General features: G+C 46.5%; 1 long non-coding RNA gene across 7 annotated transcripts; it reads left to right on the top strand.

Moving 5' to 3' along the window:
* Positions 1 to 13,576: 13,576 nt before the first annotated feature.
* On the top strand, positions 13,577 to 21,351 carry LOC125522549. 7 transcript variants are annotated; one of them, XR_007289816.1, is made up of 11 exons: positions 13,579 to 13,991; positions 14,125 to 14,264; positions 14,889 to 14,972; positions 15,320 to 15,437; positions 15,902 to 16,107; positions 16,825 to 16,914; positions 17,296 to 17,462; positions 17,634 to 17,995; positions 18,737 to 18,994; positions 20,261 to 20,448; positions 20,537 to 21,351. It is a non-coding gene; the product is annotated as an uncharacterized LOC125522549 (long non-coding RNA). The 7 variants fall into 7 exon arrangements; XR_007289814.1 differs by having other exon boundaries at positions 13,578 to 13,991; positions 17,302 to 17,462; positions 18,737 to 20,448; XR_007289819.1 differs by having other exon boundaries at positions 13,578 to 13,991; positions 18,768 to 20,448.
* Positions 21,352 to 23,191: the final 1,840 nt, after the last annotated feature.

Raw genomic sequence — 23,191 nt, 5'->3', positions numbered from 1 at the left:
TATATAAAGTAAAGCGCTCCCGAGGACACATGGGAATTATCATCAAGCTAGTTTTCATCACGTTCATATGATTCACGTTCGGTAATTTGATAATTTGGTATGTGGGTGGACCGGTGCTTGGGTATTGTCCTTACTTGGACAAGCATCCCACTTATGATTAACCCCTATTGCAAGCGTCCGCAACTACAATAGAAGTATTAAGGTAAACCTAACCATAGCATGAAACATATGGATCCAAATCAACCCCTTACGAAGCAACTCATAAAATAGGGTTTAAACTTCTGTCACTCTAGCAACCCATCATCTACTTATTACTTCCCAATGCCTCCCTCTAGGCCCAAACAATGGTGAAGTGTCATGTAGTCGACGTTCACATGACACCACTAGAGGGATGACAACATACATCTCATCAAAATATCGAACGAATACCAAATTCACATGACTACTTATAGAAAGACTTCTCCCATGTCCTCAGGAATAAATGTAACTACTCACAAATAATATTCATGTTCAAAATCAGAGGGTTATTAATATGCATAATGGATCTGAACATATGATCTTCCACCAAGTAAACCAACTAGCATCAACTACAAGGAGTAATCAACACTACTAGCAACCTACAGGTACCAATCTGAGGTTTGGATACAAAGATTGGATACAAGAGATGAACTAGGGTTTGAGATGAGATGGTGCTGGTGAAGATGTTGATGGAGATTGACCCCCTCCCGATGAGAGGATTGTTGGTGATGACGATGGTGATGATTTCCCCCCTCCCGGAGGGAAGTTTCCCCTGCATAACAGCTCCGCCGGAGCCCTAGATTGGTTCCGCCAAGGTTCCGCCTCGTGGCGGCGGAGTTTCTTCCGTGAGCTTGCTTATGATTTTTTCTCGACGAAAGACTCCATATAGCCAAAGATGGGCATCGGAGGGCCACTAGGGGGCCCACGAGGCAGGGGGCGCGCCCCCACCCTCGTGGACGGTGGGTGGCCCCCCTCGGGTACTTCTTTCGCCCAATATTTTTTATATATTCTGAAAATAATTCCCGTGGAGTTTCAGGACTTTTGGAGATGTGCAGAATAGCTCTCTAATATTTGCTCCTTTTTTAGCCCAGAATTCCAGCTGCCGGCATTCCCCCTCTTCATGTAAACCTTGTAAAATAAGAGAGAATAGGCATAAGTATCGTGACATAATGTGTAATAACAGCCCATAATGCAATAAATATCGATATAAAAGCATGATGCAAAATGGACGTATCACAAGTTCTAGTGTTTTTTTGGCAAAATCAAAAAACTTATTACAAATTATATATTTATTTCCGTAGGACTCCATATGGCAACGCCATCTTAACCCTATTTTTTCTATATTCTTGTATTTTTATAGCCCGCAAACCGAGTAGGTCCTAGCATTTTATTTTAGTGCATGAACTAAGTTATGAATTGGTATTATCAACCGTGCTTGCATGATGTTTACCTTTTCTCACACCAATGATGAATGTTATTTCAATGAGAGGCATAATTACTAAAATATGCTATCTTGCTGTTTTGACCTAGAATGGCACATGTAATGTTTTAGTTTCACAAGGTTTCATTTTTTAAATGGAGAGACTCTTTGGTTCAAAGTAAAACAAAGGATTTTAGAGGGTTCTATTCATTAGGAATTCTCACATGGTTCTTGTTAGGCTTGTAGGGTTATAAATTACATAATTTTTTCCTATGATATACTATGTATGAATTTCATAGACAAATCTCCATTGAATCCAATCTCATGATTTTTTTATTTGTTTAGGCAACAACTACGATGTATCTAAATTTTTCAGAAAAACTCATGATCGTCCTTCCTTGTTGCGCAAGCAAACAACATGGAGTCATGTAGCACACACGCATAATTTCTCAAAAAAATGTAGCACACACGTATGTGCGTTCTACTTCTGAAGGGATTTAGTATGGCGTGACACCAAATGCTTTCTTTTCTTTGAAAGATTTAGTATGGAGTCATGTTCCCATGTTTGTAAAATCCTATGAAAGAAATATTCATGTCCCACTAGCCCATTGCTGACATCGGCCCAGACCCCTACCATGACCCGGGGGGGTTGCCTCGGCGAAGATTGTGGCTCATTCAGACAGGGATGTCTCCTTCGAGGCTGAGCTCGTCACACAGTCCGCGCAAGCAGAGCCCGCGGTCACCTATGAGGATGCCACCTGTTGGTTCGGTGGCGGTGGGTATAGTTGGGCACCTGGCAGGTGGCTACACCCCAGCTGGACCTACCACTGTCGACATCATCGCCTTTGGAGGGATCCCGAACCCGATGTTCGAGGACAGACGGGTGAGCCACCGATTCAGGCTCAACCAGATGCCGACGTCCTGCAGTTGGGGCGCGCCATGAGGGCGACCAAGCTTCGTGACATCAAGGCCACTACAGGTATGACAGTTCATACAAGTTACTCAATTTTGCATTTTTTCGATGACGAGATCATTCATAATGCCAATAAATTGGGTGTTTCGTTGGGTAGCAATGGTAAAGAAAAGCCCAACGGTAAAGAAATAGCTAAATCAGTTAATGGCTTGCTAGACTTAGAGGCTGATAGAGTCATGGAGATGATTCGTAAGATTGCAACGGTAAAGCCCATTGTCGGTGTCAAAACCGGCGGATCTCGGGTAGGGGGTCCCGAACTGTGCGTCTAGGCCGTGTGGTAACAGGAGGCAAGGGACACGAAGTTTTACCCAGGTTCGGGCCCTCTTGATGGAGGTAAAACCCTACGTCCTGCTTGATTAATATTGATGATATGGGTGTTACAAGAGTAGATCTACCACGAGATCAGAGAGGCTAAACCCTAGCAGCTAGCCTATGGTATGATTGTATATTGTGATTGTTGTCCTACGGACTAAAACCCTTCGGTTTATATAGAGACCGGAGAGGGTTAGGGTTACACAAGGTCGGTTACAAAGGAGGAGATATCCATATACGTATTGCCTAGCTTACCTTCCACGCCAAGTAGAGTCCCATCCGGACACAAGACGAAGTCTTCAATCTTGTATATTCATAGTCTAACAGTCCGGCCAATGGAGATAGTCCGGCTATGCAGAGACCCCCTAATCTAGGACTCCCACAGTAGCCCCTGAACCAGGCTTCAATGACGACGAGTCCGGCGCGCAGTATTGTCTTCGGCATTGCAAGGCGGGTTCCTTCTCCGAATACATGATAGAAGTTGAATACGAGGATAGTGTCCGACCCTGCAAAATAAATTCCATATTCCACCGCAGAGAGAATAACGTTTTCGCAGATCTAATTTGCTGGCTTGTTTTGGCAGCATGACGTTACGTCACGGCCCGGTGATTATTCGAACCGTTTCTTTTAACCAGCTCCACACATAACGCGAGGCGGTTTTGTGACACGTCTTGCCAAAGCGGAGACCGTGTTCCCCCAATTACGGGATTCTCATTAATGCGGTCGTGGGTAACCCAACCGTGTCTAGGACTCCTAGATTATAGGAAAGTCCTAAACGGCTACGGAGAGGACGCTTGATATTCACCCTCTTTATAAAGGGACGAGGTTTTTGCTTTTTCTCTCTCGTGCTCAATCGAACCCTTCCTCCGCATCGAGTTCTAACACCCAAAGCCCAGGTTAGGTGCTCCGGATCTTCAATCATGTCCGGATCCAGCCTTCAAGGCCGATGGATGCCCTCCTCCATTACGGAAGAGGATATTAAGAAGTTGAGGGAGGCCAGATACCTGACCGCCGAGGTTTCGCATCGGCTGCCTGCTCGAGGGCAGGTCGTCCCTACTCCCGAACCCAACGAGATGTTGTGTTCATCTCCCACTTCCTCCGAGGTCTAGGCCTCACTCTGGATCCTTTCGTCAGGGGTTTGATGTTCTATTACGGGATAGATTTTCACGATCTAGCTCCGGACTCCTTTCTCCACATCTCGACGTGTATTTGTCGTGTGTGAAGCCTTCCTCCGCGTTACCCCTCACTTCGGCTTGTGGCTCAAGACCTTTGAAGTAAAGCCAAAGATGATCGAGGGGCAACAGGCAGCGTGCGAAGGTGCATCAATAGGCAAGATGGCAAGAGCTCCATGGCCGGAAGGTTCCTTTCCAGAGGTGTCCGTATTATGGCAACGGGAGTGGTTTTATGTCACGGCTCCCCGAAGTGCCAAGTGGGCGGCTGCCCCCGCTTTCCGCTCGGGCCCCCACCATAATTGATGTCATGGGTTAGCAGAGGCCTGAGCTCGGGTCCAGCCAAGGACGTGCCTATACTGCAAAGCCGCATTCGAGATCTCTCCGAGGGAGATTTTAATTTGGCTGTGGTAATACAAGTTATGTTGGTTTGTCAAGTCCAGCCTTGCAGACGCCGGCCCCTTCGCTTGTGGGAGTTCAACCCAGAGGGACCGCATGCCATTCAAAGTTTCCTCGGCCTGACACATGAGGAGATGTACAAGTCATTATTCGGATCTCAAGTGGAGTGACCGGATATTACCGAGGACGTGGGCCTGAGCAGTAACCGCGCCACCGAACAAGTAAGAAATCCTCTGGCCGAACACACTGTCTTTTATTCGAAGTTGTTTCTAGGAGTTCGCTTTTTGACCAGGACTGGCTAACAAAGGCGAAGATGATTCGGTGTTTGGCCCCCCTCCCTGAGGGTTTGGAAAATCCGGTATTGGAAAAGATGCTCGAGGTCGCACCTTGCCCGGATCCCTCGAAGGAAGATACCGGGGGGATAATACGGGCGGACACGGGCCCCCGTCACTGCTCGTTCCAACTGAGGGAATGAGCGTCTCCATGAAGGAGGGCAACCGGGGGAGGAAAATGACTGCTTTCGAGGAACCGGAAGCCGAAGCCTCCAAACGGGACAAAAAATCTCCCACAGAAGGTCCCGCCTTGGGGGGTGCTCCTGCCGCACACAGTCCGCGGGGGGATCTGCCCTCCAACGAGTTGTAAGTGATCCCAAAATACTTTAAGGTATGCTATCTTTCTTCTGAGAAAATAACCACCGCATATATCTTGTAGTTCGGGCCTTAACCCCTCTCAGATGAGCTCGTCTTCGGGGGATCTTCTTCCAGAGACGATGGAGAGCAAAACGCCTCCCCCGGACTCCTCCGCTCCAGAAGCGGGCGACCCCGAAGTGTCGTCACGGAGGGCCTCTCCGAATCCGGTGAGGCCAGAAGATAATCCCATAGACCCCCGAAGTCCCCAGCGTCCGGCTCCCGAGGAGAGCAGACAAAAGAGTCCGGCACCGTCTGGTGTGTGGTCGGACGTTCTGAGGGAGTTGGTGGGGCGAGCGGCCATCTCAGAAGAACACCGTGTGCTGATGGGTACGGTGATGGAGAGAATCTCGTCCGCCGAAAGCGGATTACATGAAGCCTTTATGAGTCTACTGACAGGCTTTGAGGTACGTAAGATAATATGTGATAGTACTGCACGTGTTAGGTGTGCCCTGTGTAGATAGTAGCCCCTGAGACTCTGGTTGCCGTCGAGAACGGCGGCGAACAGAGGATCATATTCTCAGGCAATAACCAGACTGCCCTTATGTGCAAGTGGTGGAGGCTCCGGTGGCTAGCCGGACTAGTGAGTTTGCCAAATTAAAATGGCAACTGAATGCGGCAGACGCCGACCTTGAGCTTGTTAACAAGAGGCTTGACGAGGCACAGGGTAAGTGTTATTATCTGGTGAATGCCACATAGTAAGAGCAGTATAATGCCAGTATCTTTAATATGTTGTGACTGCAGATGGAGCTGCCTCCGTGGAAGCCTTGCGGGCAGAACTTTCCCGAGCCAAGGAACAAGTGAGGATTAGTAATACCGCTGCTTTAAAAGCGGCCGAAGAGTTGAAGGCCGAGAAGGCCGCACATTGCGAGAGCCAAGAGAAGATGGCCAAGATGGCCGTGGAATTAAAAGACACCGCCGACCGTTGCCAGGTCCTTGAAAAGGAAAACCGAGCAAAGGCAGCGGACCTTGAGAAGGCCACGGCGGCGGAGAAGGACACCCGTTCTGCTATGAGAGCGAAGAAGGAGGAGCTGCGGGAAGCCGGGGATATTGCGGCTGGGAAACCCTTTATGTTACGGAGGAAGTTCGGAGATCCACGGTATGCCCCTCTGGATCGGCTGTGGAGTTCGGCAGATGCGTATATGGATTTGGCGGCGAGTGTTGCCGATGCTGCCAAGTACTTCCAAGGTCAGACAGATCATGAAGTGGACAAGCTGTTCTGGTCGCAGTTCAACGTTCCAGAGCATCCGCTTTCATTGACTGACTAGCTAGCCAAATGGGCCGAACTGAATAGGTTGTCCGGACTCGCCATGAGGGCTGTTGTGGATCAGCTGTGGCCGGAGAAGCAAAAGCCGGATAGCTATTTCAGCTTAGTGCAGCAGTTCCTTGGTGCGATGCCGCGCATTAATGCGATGAAGAGGTCGGCGTGCATAGAAGGCTCGCGGATGGCCCTTGCCCGTGTTAAAGCATACCGGGCGGAGATGGACGCTTCCGTAGTCGCGGCGCAGGGTTCGGCCATAGGCCGAGTGGCAGCCGAGCATTATTTCGAGGAGGTTCTCGAGGGTGCTCGTTTGATAGAGGCCCAGTGCTCGAAGAATATTATGTTTGAGTGATATGTATTCTCATTGTAAACACAATGCTTTTATGAAGTTTTTATGAGGCTATGTTTATACTTTTGCCTGAAAGTAGTATGATGCCTCCTGGGCGGCCGTTTATGTATACATGTGTATAACCTGAAAGATTGTAGCCGTCGGCTTCAACCCCCACGCATATAATGCGGAGGTGCTCGCAAAAAACGCGTGTTCACACTTAACCCAACGTCTTGGTCCTAATAAGGAGGTGATAGCGCAGCGAGCGAGGCAACCGGACTATAATGCTTTAACACTTTCACTTAGCCATAGGAGTTTGACAGTGGGGCTACTAGATAGCCCCTGGTGGCTCCGCACTCTCCCGATCGCGGGGTGCGTACATGCCTGGCCGGAAAATGGCCCTTCGTTAAGGCGGAGGAATTCTAACATTCTGATAGGTCATCGAGTGGTTGACCAGTCTCACGCTATATCATGACAGTCAGTTTTCGGCTTTCTCTACTGAGGTGCTTGTCCGGATGAAACAGGGACAATCGCAGTAGTTCTCCTGGTGCCACCTTAGCCGGTAAAGCGGAACGTAAGACACCAAAACACAGGAGCCGGGTAAACCCAACATTTGACCAAAGACAATGATTCGGAGCTGATGCATATAAGGCCAAACTCGCGACGCCGAACACTCCCTAAGGTATTCGGTCTTTATGGTATAAACCGGGCCAAAATAGTGCCGCTTGTAAGAAGCCCCTTGTGTCCAAGTACGTGCATTATTCTGACATGGCCACATGCCAAGACATCAGCATCCTTCTCAACTGTGCTGAGAATTCGATGGATATGTATCAACAAGAGACAGTAAAAAAGGTTTACGCAGGGTCTTAATCTAAAAAGAATCCTTGGAGCGGGTCCCTGCTGCATGTCTGCGCCTGTGTCTCCGTTGTGCCGTATCCTGAACGGGTGTAGCACGATGATTATCTGTAAAAGAGAGGAGCTTAGGTGAAAAAGCTGTCGTGCAAAAAGATAGTTTTTAAAGAAACCATGTATAATTCAAGGTGAGTAAGAATTGCCACTTGTCTGTGCACGTTGAGCCCCTTGTATTTGTAATAGGGGTGTGATCATTGATCCGGTATAAATTGCATATAGCTGCGCAGGACTCGTCTAACCGTGTCCGAGGTCGTGACGACCTGCTAAATGCTTTAGTTGGTGAGGCCGTTTTTAGTGTGCGGCTGCCAGGGCAGCCGCACGCTCTTCGGCGTGCAAAGATCGCTTAATACTTCCGTTCACTGTAATGATGCCACGTGGACCAGGCATCTTGAGTGTGAGGGAAGCGTAGTGTGGTATTGCATTAAAGCGAGCGAAAGCTTTGCGTCCGAGTAGTGCTTGATAGCCACTTTGGAACAGAGCAATGTGGAAGGTTAAATGTTCGCTACGGAAGTTATCGGGGAAGCCGAATATAACTTTTAGTAGCAGGGAGCCCGTGCAATGAGCCCCTGGGCCTGGCGTTACTCCTTTAAAGGTAATATTGCTATGGCAAATTTTTGTTGGTTCTATCCCCATTTCGCGGATTGTATCCTGGTATATCAGGTTTAGACTGCTGCCACCGTCCATCAGGACTCGTGTGAAGTGGTATCCGTCAATTATTGGGTCTAATACCATGGCAGCCCATCCTGCACGCCGGATACTTGCTGAGTAATCACGATGGTTGAAAGTGATCGGTTGAGACGACCAGTGGCAGGACTCCGCGGTGATAGGCCTTCGGGCGTATTTTTCTGGGAGTGTCGTTTTGTTTCTTCCATTGATCACGTGCAACACGTTTACTGTTTTAACTTCTGGTGGAAATTTCTTTTGTTCCCCAGTGTCTTCCTTGAGAGGCTCATCCTCATCTTCGCTTGGTGTATCCTCCCCCTTGTGTACGGCGTTGAGCTTGCCGGACTGCTTGAAGACCCAACATTCTCTGTGGGTATGATTGGCTGGTTTGCCAGGGGTGCTATGGACCTGACATATTTGGTCCAGAATTTTGTTTAGGCTGGACAGTTCGTCTCTGGCGCCTTTAGAGGGCGGCTTTTGCTGACCTGGCCGAGAGCTTTTGAATCCGGCGTTTACTGTCGTGCTCTTCATGCTGTCTCCTTTATTCCGGCGTTTGTTATTGCTGTTGCGCCGTGATTTCCCATTTTCATCTCTAACTTCAGATGTACTGGGGTCGCTGGTGCTGCATCGGGCTAGCCAGCTGTCCTCACCCGCGCAAAAGCGGGTCATGAGGCTTGTTAATGCTGCCATTGTTCTCAGTTTTTCTTGGCCGAGGTGTCGGGAAAACCATTCATCACGGACGCTGTGCTTAAAAGCTGCCAAGGCTTCGGCGTCTGGACAGTCGACAATTTGGTTCTTTTTAGTAAGAAAGCTGCTCCAAAGCTTTCGGGCTGACTCTCCAGGCTGTTGAGTTATATGACTCAACTCATCCGCGTCCGGAGGTCGGACATAAGTCCCTTGAAAGTTTGCCTGAAAAGCGTCTTCGAGCTCTGCCCAGCTTCCAATGAAGTTTTCGGGGAGGCCTTTAAGCCAATGACGAGCTGGCCCTTTGAGTTTGAGTGGTAAGTACTTGATGGTGTGGAGATCATCTCCTCGAGCCATATGGATGTGGAGGATATAGTCCTCGATCCAGACCCCAGGGTCTGTTGTTCCGTCGTATGCCTCTATGTTTACAGGTTTGGATCCCTCTGGAAATTCATGATCCAGCACCTCATCGGTGAAACATAGGGGGTGTGCGGCACCCCTGTATCTGGGTGTACCGCGTTGTTCGGATGTTTGTTGTGTTATATCGTATGCTGGGGCACGCTTGCGTGGTCCATAGATGGATCTAGTTGCGCTGTCCTTTTGGTGCAAGCCCTCGTGTGAATCGCGTATTGTCTTGTGAGTGGCATTGTTTGCCGCTCTATGTTGGCCGTGAGGTCGTCTATCCGGCCATGTGGCTGTTTTGATTTTTGGTTGTGAGGGGTCTGAGGCCTCCTCATTGAATTCAGGTAGCAACTTCCGCTTTGGGTAGCTCTTGGTGGGGCGATTGTCGCCGTACTTCGCTGCTGTGTTGAGTACTTTACTCCATCTGATTTGGAGTGTGTCCTGTGCAGCCTTAAGCCTTTGCTTCTGCCTTTTCAGACTCCTCGCGGTGGCAACAAGCCTTTGACGGGCATTCTGCTGCTCCGGGTGCCTGTCCGGCGTTGTATCATCCGGACTATTATCTTTGACAAAATTGGTTTGTTCGGTTTGATTCTCCGTATTGCCGTGGTCCGGCAATGGTTCGCCCTGCTCCAATGCTGGGTCTGCGTGATCGTTATTTCTGGCGAGACGGGATTTGGGGCGGCGCTTGTGCCGCCGCTTTGACTGCTTCTCGAGGGAACAAGCCTTCGGTGCGTCCTTCTGTTCCTCGTCGTCGTCTTCTTTTGGTGTGTCCACCATGTATACGTCATATGATGAAGTGGACATCCAGCGCCCTGTGGGCGGTGGTTCCTCTTCGCCTCCCGCATCGTTGTCCATACCGTCGATGTCTGCGGAGTCGAAGTCGAGCATGTCGGTTGAGTCATCGACAGTGGCTATTAAGTGGGTGGTGGGTGGGCGTCGAATTTCTTCGTCGTCCGCATCCCAATCCTGTTGGCCATAATACGGCTAGGGATCTCCTGACAAAGAGAGAGACCTTAGTGAATTCAGAATGTCGCCGAAGGGCGAGTGCTGAAAGATACTCGCGGCGGTGAATTCCATGATCGGCGCCCAATCGGATTCGATCGGCAGGGGCGCGGATGGTTCGGAGTCCGGGAAAGAGTCCGGCACCTTGGAGTCACGTGCTGCGCAGAGGATTATGCTGGTGTTTGGCTCAATCATCGTCGAGACTGCAGCCCCTGAGGCGGTGTTTAGCACCCGTCCTCAATTGGCGCAGTTGGCTCCGAGCTAAGGGTCGGAGCTGATGTGGGCGTGACCTCTGGGGTACCGTCCGGTGGCAGAGCTAGGTCATACCCATCGCGACAGTGCGGCGCGCCCGACTGTGGCTCGAATCCGTCGAAGATCAAGTCCCCACGGATGTTGGCCGTGTAATTCAAACTTCCAAATCTGACCTGATGGTCAGGGGCGTAGCTTTCAATCTGCTCCAGATGGCCAAGTGAATTAGCCCGCAGTGCAAAGCCGCCGAATACGAAGATCTGTCCGGGGAGAAAAGTCTCACCCTGGACCGCATCGCTATCAATGATAGTAGGAGCCATCAAGCCTAACGGCGACGACACAGAGGAACTCTCAATGAAAGCACCAATGTCGGTGTCAAAACCGGCGGATCTCGAGTAGGGGGTCCCGAACTATGCGTCTAGGCCGGATGGTAACAAGAGGCAAGGGACACGAAGTTTTACCCAGGTTCGGGCCCTCTTGATCGAGGTAAAACCCTACGTCCTGCTTGATTAATATTGATGATATGGGTGTTACAAGAGTAGATCTACCACGAGATCAGAGAGGCTAAACCCTAGAAGCTAGCCTATGGTTTGATTGTATGTTGTGATTGTTGTCCTACGGACTAAAACCCTTCGGTTTATATAGACACCGGAGAGGGTTAGGGTTACACAAGGTCGGTTACAAAGGAGGAGATATCCATATACGTGTTGCCTAGCTTGCTTTCCACGTCAAGTAGAGTCCCATCCGGACACGAGACGAAGTCGGACTAAAACCCTTCGGTTTATATAGACACCGGAGAGGGGTAGGGTTACACAAGGGCGGGTACAAAGGAGGAGATATCCATATACGTGTTGCCTAGCTTGCTTTCCACGTCAAGTAGAGTCCCATCCGGACACGAGACGAAGTCTTCAATCTTGTATCTTCATAGTCTAACAGTCCGGCCAATGAAGATAGTCCGCCTGTCCGGAGACCCCCTAATCCAGGACTCCCACACCCATGAATGATTCTAACATTAATGCTCTAGGGGTTGGGGCACTAGAATGCCTCTGTGAGGATTTAGTACCCTCGTCTGTGTTACGGGAAGAGGATGCAGATACGGTTTCAGAGGGGTATATGCCCCCCTGCAACCAAATTTGAACACGCAAACTGATCTCGGTTATATGGACCGAGAGGCTACACATGATAAGCCAAAACACACCTGGAAGAGGAAGATATATCCTGCATCCGTTGTGTGCTCATTGGGGGATGGTCAAACACCTCCTTTGCTATATTCGTGGCACTATTTCTCACGGTCTTTGGCTTACTGGCAGCTCCTCCGTTGACATTGCCATTTACTATGACGCTGATTGGGCTAGTTGTTGGGATACTCGCCATTCCACCTTGGGGTCTTGTGTGTATCTTGGTGATTCCCTCGTGTCATAGTCATCCAAACGACAACCCATTGTCTCTTGATCCATCGTCGAGGCAGATTATCGAGTCATGGCCAATATAGTTGATGAATGTTGTTGGCTTGTCAACTTCTTGATGAACTTCATTGTGTCATTGAGAAGCCTACAATGGTATTTTGTGACAATATCTCCACTATCTACCTCTCGGCTAACCCCGTTCATCACTGCCGCACCAAAGTACAAACACAGTTGATGAATGTTGTTGGCTTGTCAACTCGTTGATGAACTTCATTGCGTCATTGAGAAGCCTACAATGGTATTTTGTGACAATATCTCCACTATCTACCTCTCGGCTAACCCCGTTCATCACTGCCGCACCAAAGTACAAACACAGTTGATGAATGTTGTTGGCTTGTCAACTTGTTGATGAACTTCATTGCGTCATTGAGAAGCCTGCGATGGTATTCTGTGACAATATCTCCGCTATCTACCGCTCGGCTAACCACATTCATCACTGCCGCACCAAGGTCCAAACACATTGAGTTGGATATTCATTTTGTCTGTGAGAAGGCGGCCTTCAGATAGTTCCATGTTTTTCATGCTCCAACCGATCATCAGCTGGCTGACATCATGACCAAGGGGCTTCCAACTACTTCATTAGGAGCTTTTCGCAATAGTCTTGCATCCATTCTGGCAACCCTTCGACTGCGTTCGTGGGGGTGGGGGGGGATGCGATCACGTAGGATCTTTACTTCTATACTTAGCCTTAGATTGACGAAAAGTCCATTCTGCACCCGAGCTCATATGCTCCCGCATGAACAGTAAAATCCTTTTTCAGAGTACTATTTTTGTTTTTTTGCCACGCCTTCTAGGAATGTGATTTCATGACGAATTTTTGCAGGCACTTAGAACTTTTGTCAATGTTTCTCTCAAATTTTTTTTGGAATTTTTTTGAATTTTTTTGATTTTTTTTCAATTTTACTGTTCATGCGGGAGCATATGAGCTTGGGTGCAGATTAGTCGCGTCCTCAGATTGATCTCTTCCTTTTATATAGAGATAGAGCCTTGGAGGGTCAAGTCTACTTGTGTATATATATAATTTTCCCATGGATCAATACAATGCGATGCATATTCCCAAACACCCTATCTTACATCTATGTTCTTGTTCTATGTGAAACGTTGATCATGTCGCATGAATTTGAGGCACTGAATTTTAGAGTGACGGCCGCGGACACAGAGAAATGAGGGGTGCTTGATCACTGACTGCGGACGCGTCCACAAACGTATATGGGCAAAGATTTGTGAAGTCCGACTATAGATGCCGTTATGACGACGTTGAAAGTTTATAACACAATCCAAAGCATTGTTCGCAAATACTCTCTCTGTCCCATAGTATAAGAACATTTTTTTTGTGTATGTTGCGTAATCGGGCTAGAGCGACTAACGCATGGGCCATCCTTGCGCACGGGCCAGCCTAGCAGCGACAGGGTGTGTGCGTGCGTTCGTCGGGATGAAAGCATTGGCGATCGATCGTGGGTTGCCAGTGTCGTGGGTTGGCAGGGCGTTTTTTTACCGTCCTCGTTTGCACCCAGCGGCGACGCCTCCGCTTCAGCCGCGGCGGGCCCATCTGTCGGTCTCGTGAGTGCGCGGCTAGCGAGCGAGCGGGCGGCCTCGGCGAGCGGGCACGATAGAAAAGAAAAGGGGAAGCGACAGCGAGAGTAAAGAGAAGAGGCAGCCAGACCTAGCCCGCGCCCCCGCAGCCGCCTCCTCTCCTGCCGCCGCCGCCTCGGCCTCGTCCGCCTCCTCTCCTGCCGCCGCCGTCGCCTCGGCCTCGGCCGGCCCGTGCTCTGCCGACGCCCGTCGGCCTCGATCCGGCCTCGGCAGGAGGGGAGCAGCAGCCTCGCCCCGTGCTCCGTCGGTGCCCGGCGGCCTCGACCCGTCGTCGGCAGGAGAGTGCTTGGGGGAGGAGAGGAAGGCGGCGCTCTAGGCAGGGGTGCTGGGCAGAGAGATATGGCGGCAGCAGCAGGAGCAGCTCGTCTCTCCTCTTCGTCTCATCTCATGGATGAGGGCGTCGGCTCCAGAAGCTCTAGGAGTGGAAGACGTCTTCCTCCAGAATTTGGTCGAGGTGCTCCTCACTCTTTGCTTCTTCTTTTTTCTCTGTACTTTGTTTGGGCAGTATTTGCCCTGTCATGTTTTTATGATGTGTTCATGAGCTAATTTGTTCTTATGGTGGTTCCACCTTTATTTCTATCTGGCAGGATTTTGTTGCAACGTCACTATGCTGACTTTTTGTGTTTTTGGAATTTGTTAATGAAATTCTGGTTAAGCGCTTTGACTTGGCCAGTGATCTTGTCTCAAATTACAGTTTTGGAATTTGTCAATGAAATTCTACAATCAGGTAAACCTTTTGTTTGGTCTATTCGTCGATAGAATATTCTAGACACTTGACTAGATGTTGTATACCAAGCAATTCATCAATTCTCTTGCTGGCCTGTAGTGTTCGCCATCATGTAATTTTAGGAACAAAATTCAGAGAAAACTTACTGCATTTTATGTGTGAGCCATTGAGGATTTCTGATAGTCTTTACATTATAATGTTTTTGGTGCAGACCATCGATTTTACTAAGTCTTCGTCTGTTACTTTTTGCAAATTTCAGCATGAATATGCATTCGAACTTGTTCTCAGTTATGCATATATTCATTTTCTTAGATGTGCAGTATGCAATCATGTTCTTTTCTTGCAATGCTTTTGGCCTGTTAATCTTTCATTTGAAGGAGAATCACCAAGCGGAATTGAGACTATTATCAAAAATCCTCATTTTGTAGAAGGGTTAAGCAATTGGTCCGGACAAAATGTAATATCCGCAGGCATGAGTTAACTGCATATGGGAATGTAAATCACATAAATGGCAGCTACTTTGCATCAGTAACAGGACAGGTTCACAGTTGGAATGGCATACAACAAGATATCACAGGCAGTGTAAAGAAAAGTTTCTTACGAGATTAGTTCTCCTGTTTGCAGATTTGGCAGTGCTAATGATACTGAAGTTCATGCTACTTTGTGGGTATAAGAATATGGCTGTGAACAATATCTATGCATTTCAAAGTAAGTATGTTGATTTTAGTATTTAAACGCTTTCTTGGCAATGTTATCTTATATTCCATTACAATATGTTACAGTATCTTCTAGGGCCACAGATATCTAGGGCTAATTATGTGTCCTGCCCCTCCTTGTGTCACCTTGCCGCAGCACATGGCCTCTGCCCCTTTCTCTCTAACAATAACTAATATTTCTAATATTTTTGTGTGATGATCCTTGTGTGAGATGGATCTTTCTAATATTTCTGTCTGATGAAAGTTGTAATCAATTGCATATTTTCTTGGTCCTTTATTATGTGGTATCTGTTTGGGGCATTACCTTTCTAATATGTGCTAACTTTCTGCTGATTGAAGGGAGAAGCTCGAGCCGCAGCGGGTCCATGGCGCCATCGCCGTCACAGCAGGAGGAGCGTGGGCCGCAGAGACGTCCGGATCTGTCCAGCCCTCACGCCGCCGTCCGACCACCCTAGAGGTTTGTTCCTGCGTCCTCACCTCCATCCTCTGAATTTTTGTGCCCGTGTCCTCCCCTCCGTTTGGCTCTTGTTGAAGTGCCACTGATTTCTTCTGCTACCTAAGAAGTACTAATGCTCATATTTTTACAATTTGGTTTCCATAGCTTTTAGTCATGGGATCTTGAGGAAAGCAGTTAATACATTATGATTGTGTCGACTATACTGAATCTACAAAGCCTTTTTGTGTGCAGAGAAATTCACACTCTGCATTAGTTGCAAAAGATGCTGATTTTGATCTTAATAATTATAGTTGATGTTCAAGCAGTAGCGAGTTTGGCAACCTCACGGTCATCTAATTCGGAATTCACGTCCTACCCTCAAAGCTTAGCTTAATATTATTCATTTTCTGGTTTAAATTATTTCTTGAAGCCTTCTTTCAGCTCGCACTTGTATGCTAATTAAACTTATTTCTGGGTGTAAGAAGAGTTCAGAGCAAAGCAGGCCAACATCTTTGCTGCACTGGACCGGCTCTACATCCGTGGTGGCGGGCACGGCCTCCGCTGCCGGGTGCACGATGAGGCGCTCGAGGGGTAGGGCCGCTTGCGGCGCAGGTGCCCGTCATGTGTCCCAGCGGGGCACCCGAGGCAGCTGCAACTGGCCGGCGAGTTTGGCTGATTTCAACATGTCAAGGTGGGCTTCAACCAATCCTTCTTCCCCTCCCTCTCTCTTTGTGCAACTCTGGAATCTTGTGCAATGTGCTCTGCTTCCATCTCTTTTCTTTTTTTAAATGAATCTCGACTCAGGAGAGCATGGTCTTTAGGCTAGCATTACTGTCAAGGACCTCGCCTTCCTATTGAATTGCTTATGTTTGTACAACATGTACTTTTCAAAATTAGTTGCTTACAGTGTGATGAATTCTATTAACTTTTAGTTCAAAAGAAACGGCGACGATGTTAAGAGTTCTTTTGTGATGTTGCATGGTGTTCTGATTTTTGCGTTCTGGCATTCTTTCTTAATTCTGAGTTCAAAGAATCACTTGATGCTATTGACCAAAAAGCAATTTTGTTACGGTTCCTCTGAGTTAGTAAACCAAAAGGACTAAAACATCATTGGTCGGCAGTTGTTGAATTTGTCAGATTGATATTGCCTTGGTTACCACTTTGTTTGGTGATTACACTATAAATTCTTGAGATATAGTGCAATGGTTGATAGTTTGTCTTATAATCATAGTTGTTGTAGCATCTGAGAATGATTTACTTCACTAGCCAGCTCTGCTTCTGTAATTTCAGAGTATATGTTGTTATAAGTTTGTCATCTTCAACGTTCGGTGCCCATATGGAGTTCAGTAGAAGATTAACACCGGTAATTAGAGGTGACTTTGACCACCATTCTATGTTGTGGTTACAGAAGAAGACCATGGCTACCGGAGGACTATATGAACAAGGCTTGCCAGGTCCTGCATCATCAACTAACAGCCAACTCCAAACGATTACTCAGGTTAGCTCTCCTTCTGTAACTAACCCATTTTACAATTGCTCTCCTTTCCCAGGTAAAGATAGTATAATCAGCTTGGTTAACAAATAGCACATTCCATATGAAAATTACTGGAGTTGATAGTTTACACGATATACCTTGGTACTCTAGCTATTTTGTTTAGTTGGTAAATAAAGAGTAAGTTTGTCTCATCCAAAGTAGATAGATTGTGTACCTGTGATCCTATATAGGCATAGTAGCCACTTGTGTATAAACCAGGTGTGTTCGTATGTATAAGAGACATCCATATTTTCGTGAGTATAGTCCCTTTACCCTACTTACTGTATCTACAATCATTAGTTATTTGAACCCTCAGCTGAAACTGTTGTCTTATATTACTGAAAGTTGCAGAATATCCCAACAAAAGGCAGAATTCCTTGTAGGATAAATAAAACTGCATCTGATGCTGACAAGTCTAGGAATTCCAGAGGCCGAGTATCGTTGCAGGGTATATGCGAACAACAAAATCTATGCCACAACTCTTTTCAGTACATCTATGGTACCACTCAAAGGTAGACCTCTAATTATGAATTTCCTTCCATGCCGCCATCATCTTGTTGTGCACTAACAGTTTGTTTAAAATCCTATGTTATTCAGATAAAATTTGGTGGTTTAGATGAAATTTCATCGAAAGGTTTCCCCGCCATGAATATAGTGGTCCTAATCTGTTCTTATGTCTCTAGGTGTCCTCATTTCGGGATAGTAAGTCCGACGACAAGAGATTCTACATATTTTCTCCCACAAAGGCACTTAAGTTGAAGACACATTCAAAAGATGACCGTGTCTCTGGTCGAGGCCTTGGTCTTGGTCAGGAGTGTTTATTCGCTCAGGTTGCTTAGTGGAAGAATAACTTTGGTGCAGAGTGACATTTCTATTTTGACTGCAAGGAATCAAAATCGGATGCACCAGGAGGCTTTAAACAAGAGTCTTATACAGGATTGAGAATAGATTATGCTTTCGGAGTTTTCATGCTACTGAAAGCAACTGAAGCTACGCTATGAGGATCATCTAAGCTTCTTTGGATCCAGTAGATACCATTTTTGAGGTAAGAATGGCTGTGAATATTAATTACTGCTGCATATTCTTTGAGACCGTGCAAAATTCTAAGATAAAATGCTTATATGAAGTTGATAGGTAGCAGAAACTGCTTATGCCTGAAACTAAATAGTAGAACTACATCATATGCTCATTGGTCATTTTGCTTGGAGACATACTGAGTTCGTTAGGCCTACTAATTAGCTAGAACAAGTTCAGCCAAGAGGTAGATGTTATTTGTTCTTTCTTGCTCTTTCTTTTGTTGATATTCAGTCCTAGCCTCACAAAACCGCGCTACACTTTCACTTATAATGAGCCAAGAGAGAGAATGTTCATTAGTTTTATTTGGATTTAGTGTACAGAAATAATTAGCTAAGTTTGGTTATATTTAGCATTAGATGTTTCCCAGCAATGAAAAATGGTGGCCTGTTTTTTTCCCTTGACAAGTTACATTAGCAATGTGTAAAAGTTTGTCAAAGCTGGCTGTGTAAACCTGCCTCCTAGGAGGATGTAAATTCCCTCTCTTTCCAATGCAATGAAATGCAAAAGCCATTTGCGTTTTCTCGAAAAAAAAACTGAAGGCCAAGGTAGATTCCTCAATGTACATATTGTTTGCACTTTCTAAGTACTGAAGTATGTATATTTTAGATAAAGTAGCATTTGCCAGTAGAGATCATGGTTGGGTCAACATATATTTCCACTGAACATTGGCATATTTAGAGCTTTCTATATATTTTATATTTTCTTTCAGCGAGTTTTTCTGAAGATGTGTCAATGTTCAGCCTGGAGAATGTTCATGTAAAGGCCAGTACACAAGCATGTCTACTTTACCATATGGATGGTGGATTTACAGGACAAATTTATGCACCAGCTTTGAATTCCATGACGTTGCACGGACTATGTGGAACCCACTGATTCATAGTGATGTATTTTCTTCGAGAAAGAGAGGACTGTGCAATCAGAAGTACAATATGTGATCATCAAGTGTAAGAGATGGCAAGAATATGTGGTATGTTAGTATGTATTTCGGTCTGCGTACTAACGAAGTGTATTGACTGTTCATGCTGCTATAATAAGCTCGATGATTTACTATGGAAACAGAAAAACACTTAAGAAGCATCTTAATTTTTGTGTACTGAGATTTTAGAGGCTGTTATTGACATTGATTTCCTTTATGCTAGAGATGTTGGTAAGAAATCTACATCAGAACATACTCTGGTTTAATTCTTGGTTAGCACTTATCTGTTCTTTGCATTCAAAGAACTCATTTGTTTCTTAAAAAAAGATAAGAAATATTGCAATCTTAATTGGCACAGTTTGGCCCTTTCATCACTTGGTATATAGTATTTCTTAGATACACCAACAATGAATTTTGGTTAGCACAAGAAATTGATACAGTACAATAGATTAACTATTGCGGTAGATTTATTGATTTTTGTCGGGCTGTGGTATCTATCTGTAGCATCTGGAAGATGCCAAAAATACAATAAGCCTTTTTTCACAAGGTTTTTTGGTGTTGCTCAATGCTCATTACCTCTGGTATTATTTTCTCTTTTAGTCCTTTACTACTATTATCTCGTGCTTCTAAATATTATGAAAAACGTGCAAGTGAATCAAAGACTGTATATATGAGAATGTATGTGAGTTTGTTGCATTTTAGAGAATAGCCACACCTCCCTTGCGTTTGCATAGAACAAGGATGACAAACTTTGGTTTAATTCTTGGTCAGCACGTAACTCATTTGTTTCATAAAAGAAGATAACAAATATTGCAATCTTAATTGGCGCAATTTGGCCCTTTTATCTCTTGGTATGTAGTGTTTTTTAGATACACCAACAATGAATTTTCTTAGATACACTAAATGATGAACAGGGCATATGTCAGGATGCATAGCATAATGTATATGTTAATTAGAAAATACTCTTTAGCATCTGAAACATCTAAAGGCCATCACTCAACTATGTATTATATACAATATACCCAGCTCAATGATTGGAGCAGTCCCAGCCACTAATTAGTGCTAATTAGTACTCAACATTGAATCACTCATCTAAGTATCAACACGACTTTCCTATTAACATAGTAGTGCTAGGTCCTCGGTGTTCGTTCTTACTCTCTGTTTTCCGAGTCTTTGGTCTCTATTCACATTTCGTTTTCTATTTTCATATCACTCTGTATTCATTCGGTATCTTGGTTTCTCTTTGTTTAGTCTCCCGTACCTCTTTTTTTCATTTGTATGTCTAAGGTAAGAATGAGAGATTTGATAAACAAACAGGAAAGTGCTTACTTTGTTCAGTGGATGCATTCCGTCACTGTCCATCAACAAGTTCAACTCCGGCGATGGTTCACCGATGTGGGCCGATGCACCACGTCAGGAACGTCAATGGCCTGACAGGCCATTTTCCAACTTGGCCTGTTGTAAATGACGAGACCATGAGGATGCAGACAGTAATGTTGCTCCTGGTATAGTTATTTAGTGAAGTTATAAGCTTCTCCTTTTGGAGTTTACTTCTACGAGTGATCAGTCCCTGCATCTTGTTCTATTTTTCAGAAAATGAAGATGTACTTTGCCGTGCCACTAATCTCAGCAAAATAGTAGATCATGATGCCCCTCGTGCTACAGTGGAATTGAATCACAAAAATTCTACATATTCATAAAACACCGAAGGAGGTTAGTTTTTACCTGGGCGGCAACGGCGACTGCCGTGGGCTTGCTGGAGCCTCCCTTGCCATGGAAAGTCACCAGCTTCAGGGAGTGCCAGGCTGCCAGAACAGACGCCACCTTCGGCAGGGAGCGACAACAGCAACCGTGAGGATTTGGCTTGCCGATACGAGTGACAGCGGCGCCATCTGCAGATTCCGCAGCTCCGAGCTGTAGCGGGAGCTGCCAGGCTGCCCAGATGCAGATGGAGCAGCTGCGGTGCTGCGCCTTTGAGCTGCCGGGCCGCCGAGATGCAGTTGGAGCCGCAATGCCGTGAAGCTGCAGCGTGATCCGCTCCCCCGTGAAGCTGCAGCGTGATCCACCGCGAAGATGGAGCCCAGCGTGAATCGCCTTCACCAGGTGTTTTCTCCAGTACAGTGGGGAGAGGAAGAGGATGAACTGATCGATGGAATCAAGGCTAACAGTCCACCACGTGGTTATCTCTGGCGTTATATGTGCAACCCGTGTGTATAGGTGTCAACCCGTGTGTCTAGGTGTCCAGACTCCAGAGTGTGTGGTTCTTTCTCACAATGTCATGGTTGTATTTTTATCTTTGGTGCTAATTTGTACTTCATGTAACTGGTATAATCTGTATTGTTTCATCAAATTTATTCCCACTTATCTTAATATAAGAGCATCTGCAACCACACGTATCAAAATCCTTATCTAAAGGTCCGCGGACGTGTCTGGATGTGTCTGCAGACAGTGATTGATCAACACATAAAAGTTGTTTCCACAATCGGATATCCCATTTGCAAATCATTAAATTTATACAATTACATGTAACATGAAACTATTCTAAAATTTCGCCGGTGACCGTCATTATTGTTCCGGCAGTGTCCATGTCCAACGGCTGGTTGTGCCCCTTGGAGTGGAAATGCGGTCACCGATGAGGTAGAATAGGACATGAGACACGCATCAGCTCATGGGACTCGAGGTGCTGATGTATCCCATGACCTACTCTTGTCAGAGCCTGGAGCCTGCATGTCGTCGGTGGAAATGAGCTCGATGATGGATCCGCCGTGGTCGAAGGTCGACACGTCCATCACGACGCGATTGTGGCGTCACGGGTCACCGATCACCTGCTGCAGCGTCGAAGAGTGCGACTCCGTCACGCCGATGTCTGTCGCGAGGGCTATCGTCGCCTCCCACGCCCACTGCCTCGCATGGTGGGAACGCAACACCATATTTGCGTCTGACATGAAGCGGATGTGCACCTTCGCCTCGGTGCACTAATGTAGCGGTTGAGCATCCGCCACAGCGTTCGGACACCAGACAGATCACACCGCCTCCAGCGAGGCAGTGGCGACGCGCGTCGCACCGGATCCGTGCGTCATTTGGGTGGACGCAATGGGTTCCCGCTAGATGGAGTCCGAGCGATGTTGGGCAGACTCCTCCCGAGATCGACGGAGCACAATGCGGACAACCGTCTTCTCCTAGAGACTGCGTGGGACGAGTTTCCAGTCAACGGATCAAGATGCGTAGGACTCGGATCCGCTGACCGCCATGCCGGAGATCGCTCGAAAGGAGTTTGGGGGCGGAGGGGAAGTAGAGAGGGTGGGGGTGGAGTGGAATGCAGCTAGCGGTTCATCTAGAGTTCATGCAGGTTTGAAAGGCAAAAAATCCATCTAAAGGCAGGAAAGTACATTCTCCGTGTTAAGGGCTACATTACTCCTCTCATTCCAACAACTCTCACAACAACTGCTAAAAGATATAGCTTTATACAATTTAACATACGTGAGCCTTGCATCCACTACTTAGATGAGTTTAGTCGCCACATTGTGCTACAACCATAATGTTCGTAGAGTGTGAAAGATCATCCGCAGCACCACCACACCTGATCGCTACTATGTGTGCCACATGACAGAAACATTTGCAACAGATGGCAAAAGAATGGTAATCCTTTGCAATTGCTCTGTCCAATTTCATACAATAGCATGGTATAAAATGATATAGTAACTAACCTTTACTGTTATTTTCAGTACTTTGGCGTTCTCTTTTCTACGGGTTCCCTTTTCCCACACATGGATGCTGACCGTGGTGAACTGCCAATCCCTACTGGAGATGGAACTACCGCTGTCACAACTCAGAACCCGCTTTATCAAGGGTGTTAACAAAAAGGGCCACCATCACTAAAGGCTGGAGCAACTTCTTCCATCACGCACACATGAACAAAGGGCAAGCATATGCTTTCGCCTTCAAATGCACTTTCAAGAGACTGCGTCTGATCATCTACTCAATATAACCCAACTGCAAAAGCCCCTTGTTATATAACTTAATATTAGTATAAAGCCTATCAAGAGTTCTGTGTTTATCATCATTTTGGATCTTATGCAATCCACTATGACCATCCTGTGCATTTAGCTATCGATTATTTGCTACTTAGACTGTTGTTCGGTATGCTTTTGAAACAACCATGATAAAATAAATATATGCTTTCGTCTTCAACTACACGTCCAAAGGCCTCTGCATGATTGTCTATTCAATCTAAACAGATCACAAGAA

The sequence above is a fragment of the Triticum urartu genome, chromosome 7 (genome assembly GCF_003073215.2).
Source record: "Triticum urartu cultivar G1812 chromosome 7, Tu2.1, whole genome shotgun sequence".
NCBI classification, from domain to species: Eukaryota; Viridiplantae; Streptophyta; class Magnoliopsida; order Poales; family Poaceae; genus Triticum; species Triticum urartu.
The sequence above is the reverse complement of the archived record's forward strand: the minus strand, read 5'-3'. Positions and strand labels throughout refer to the sequence as shown.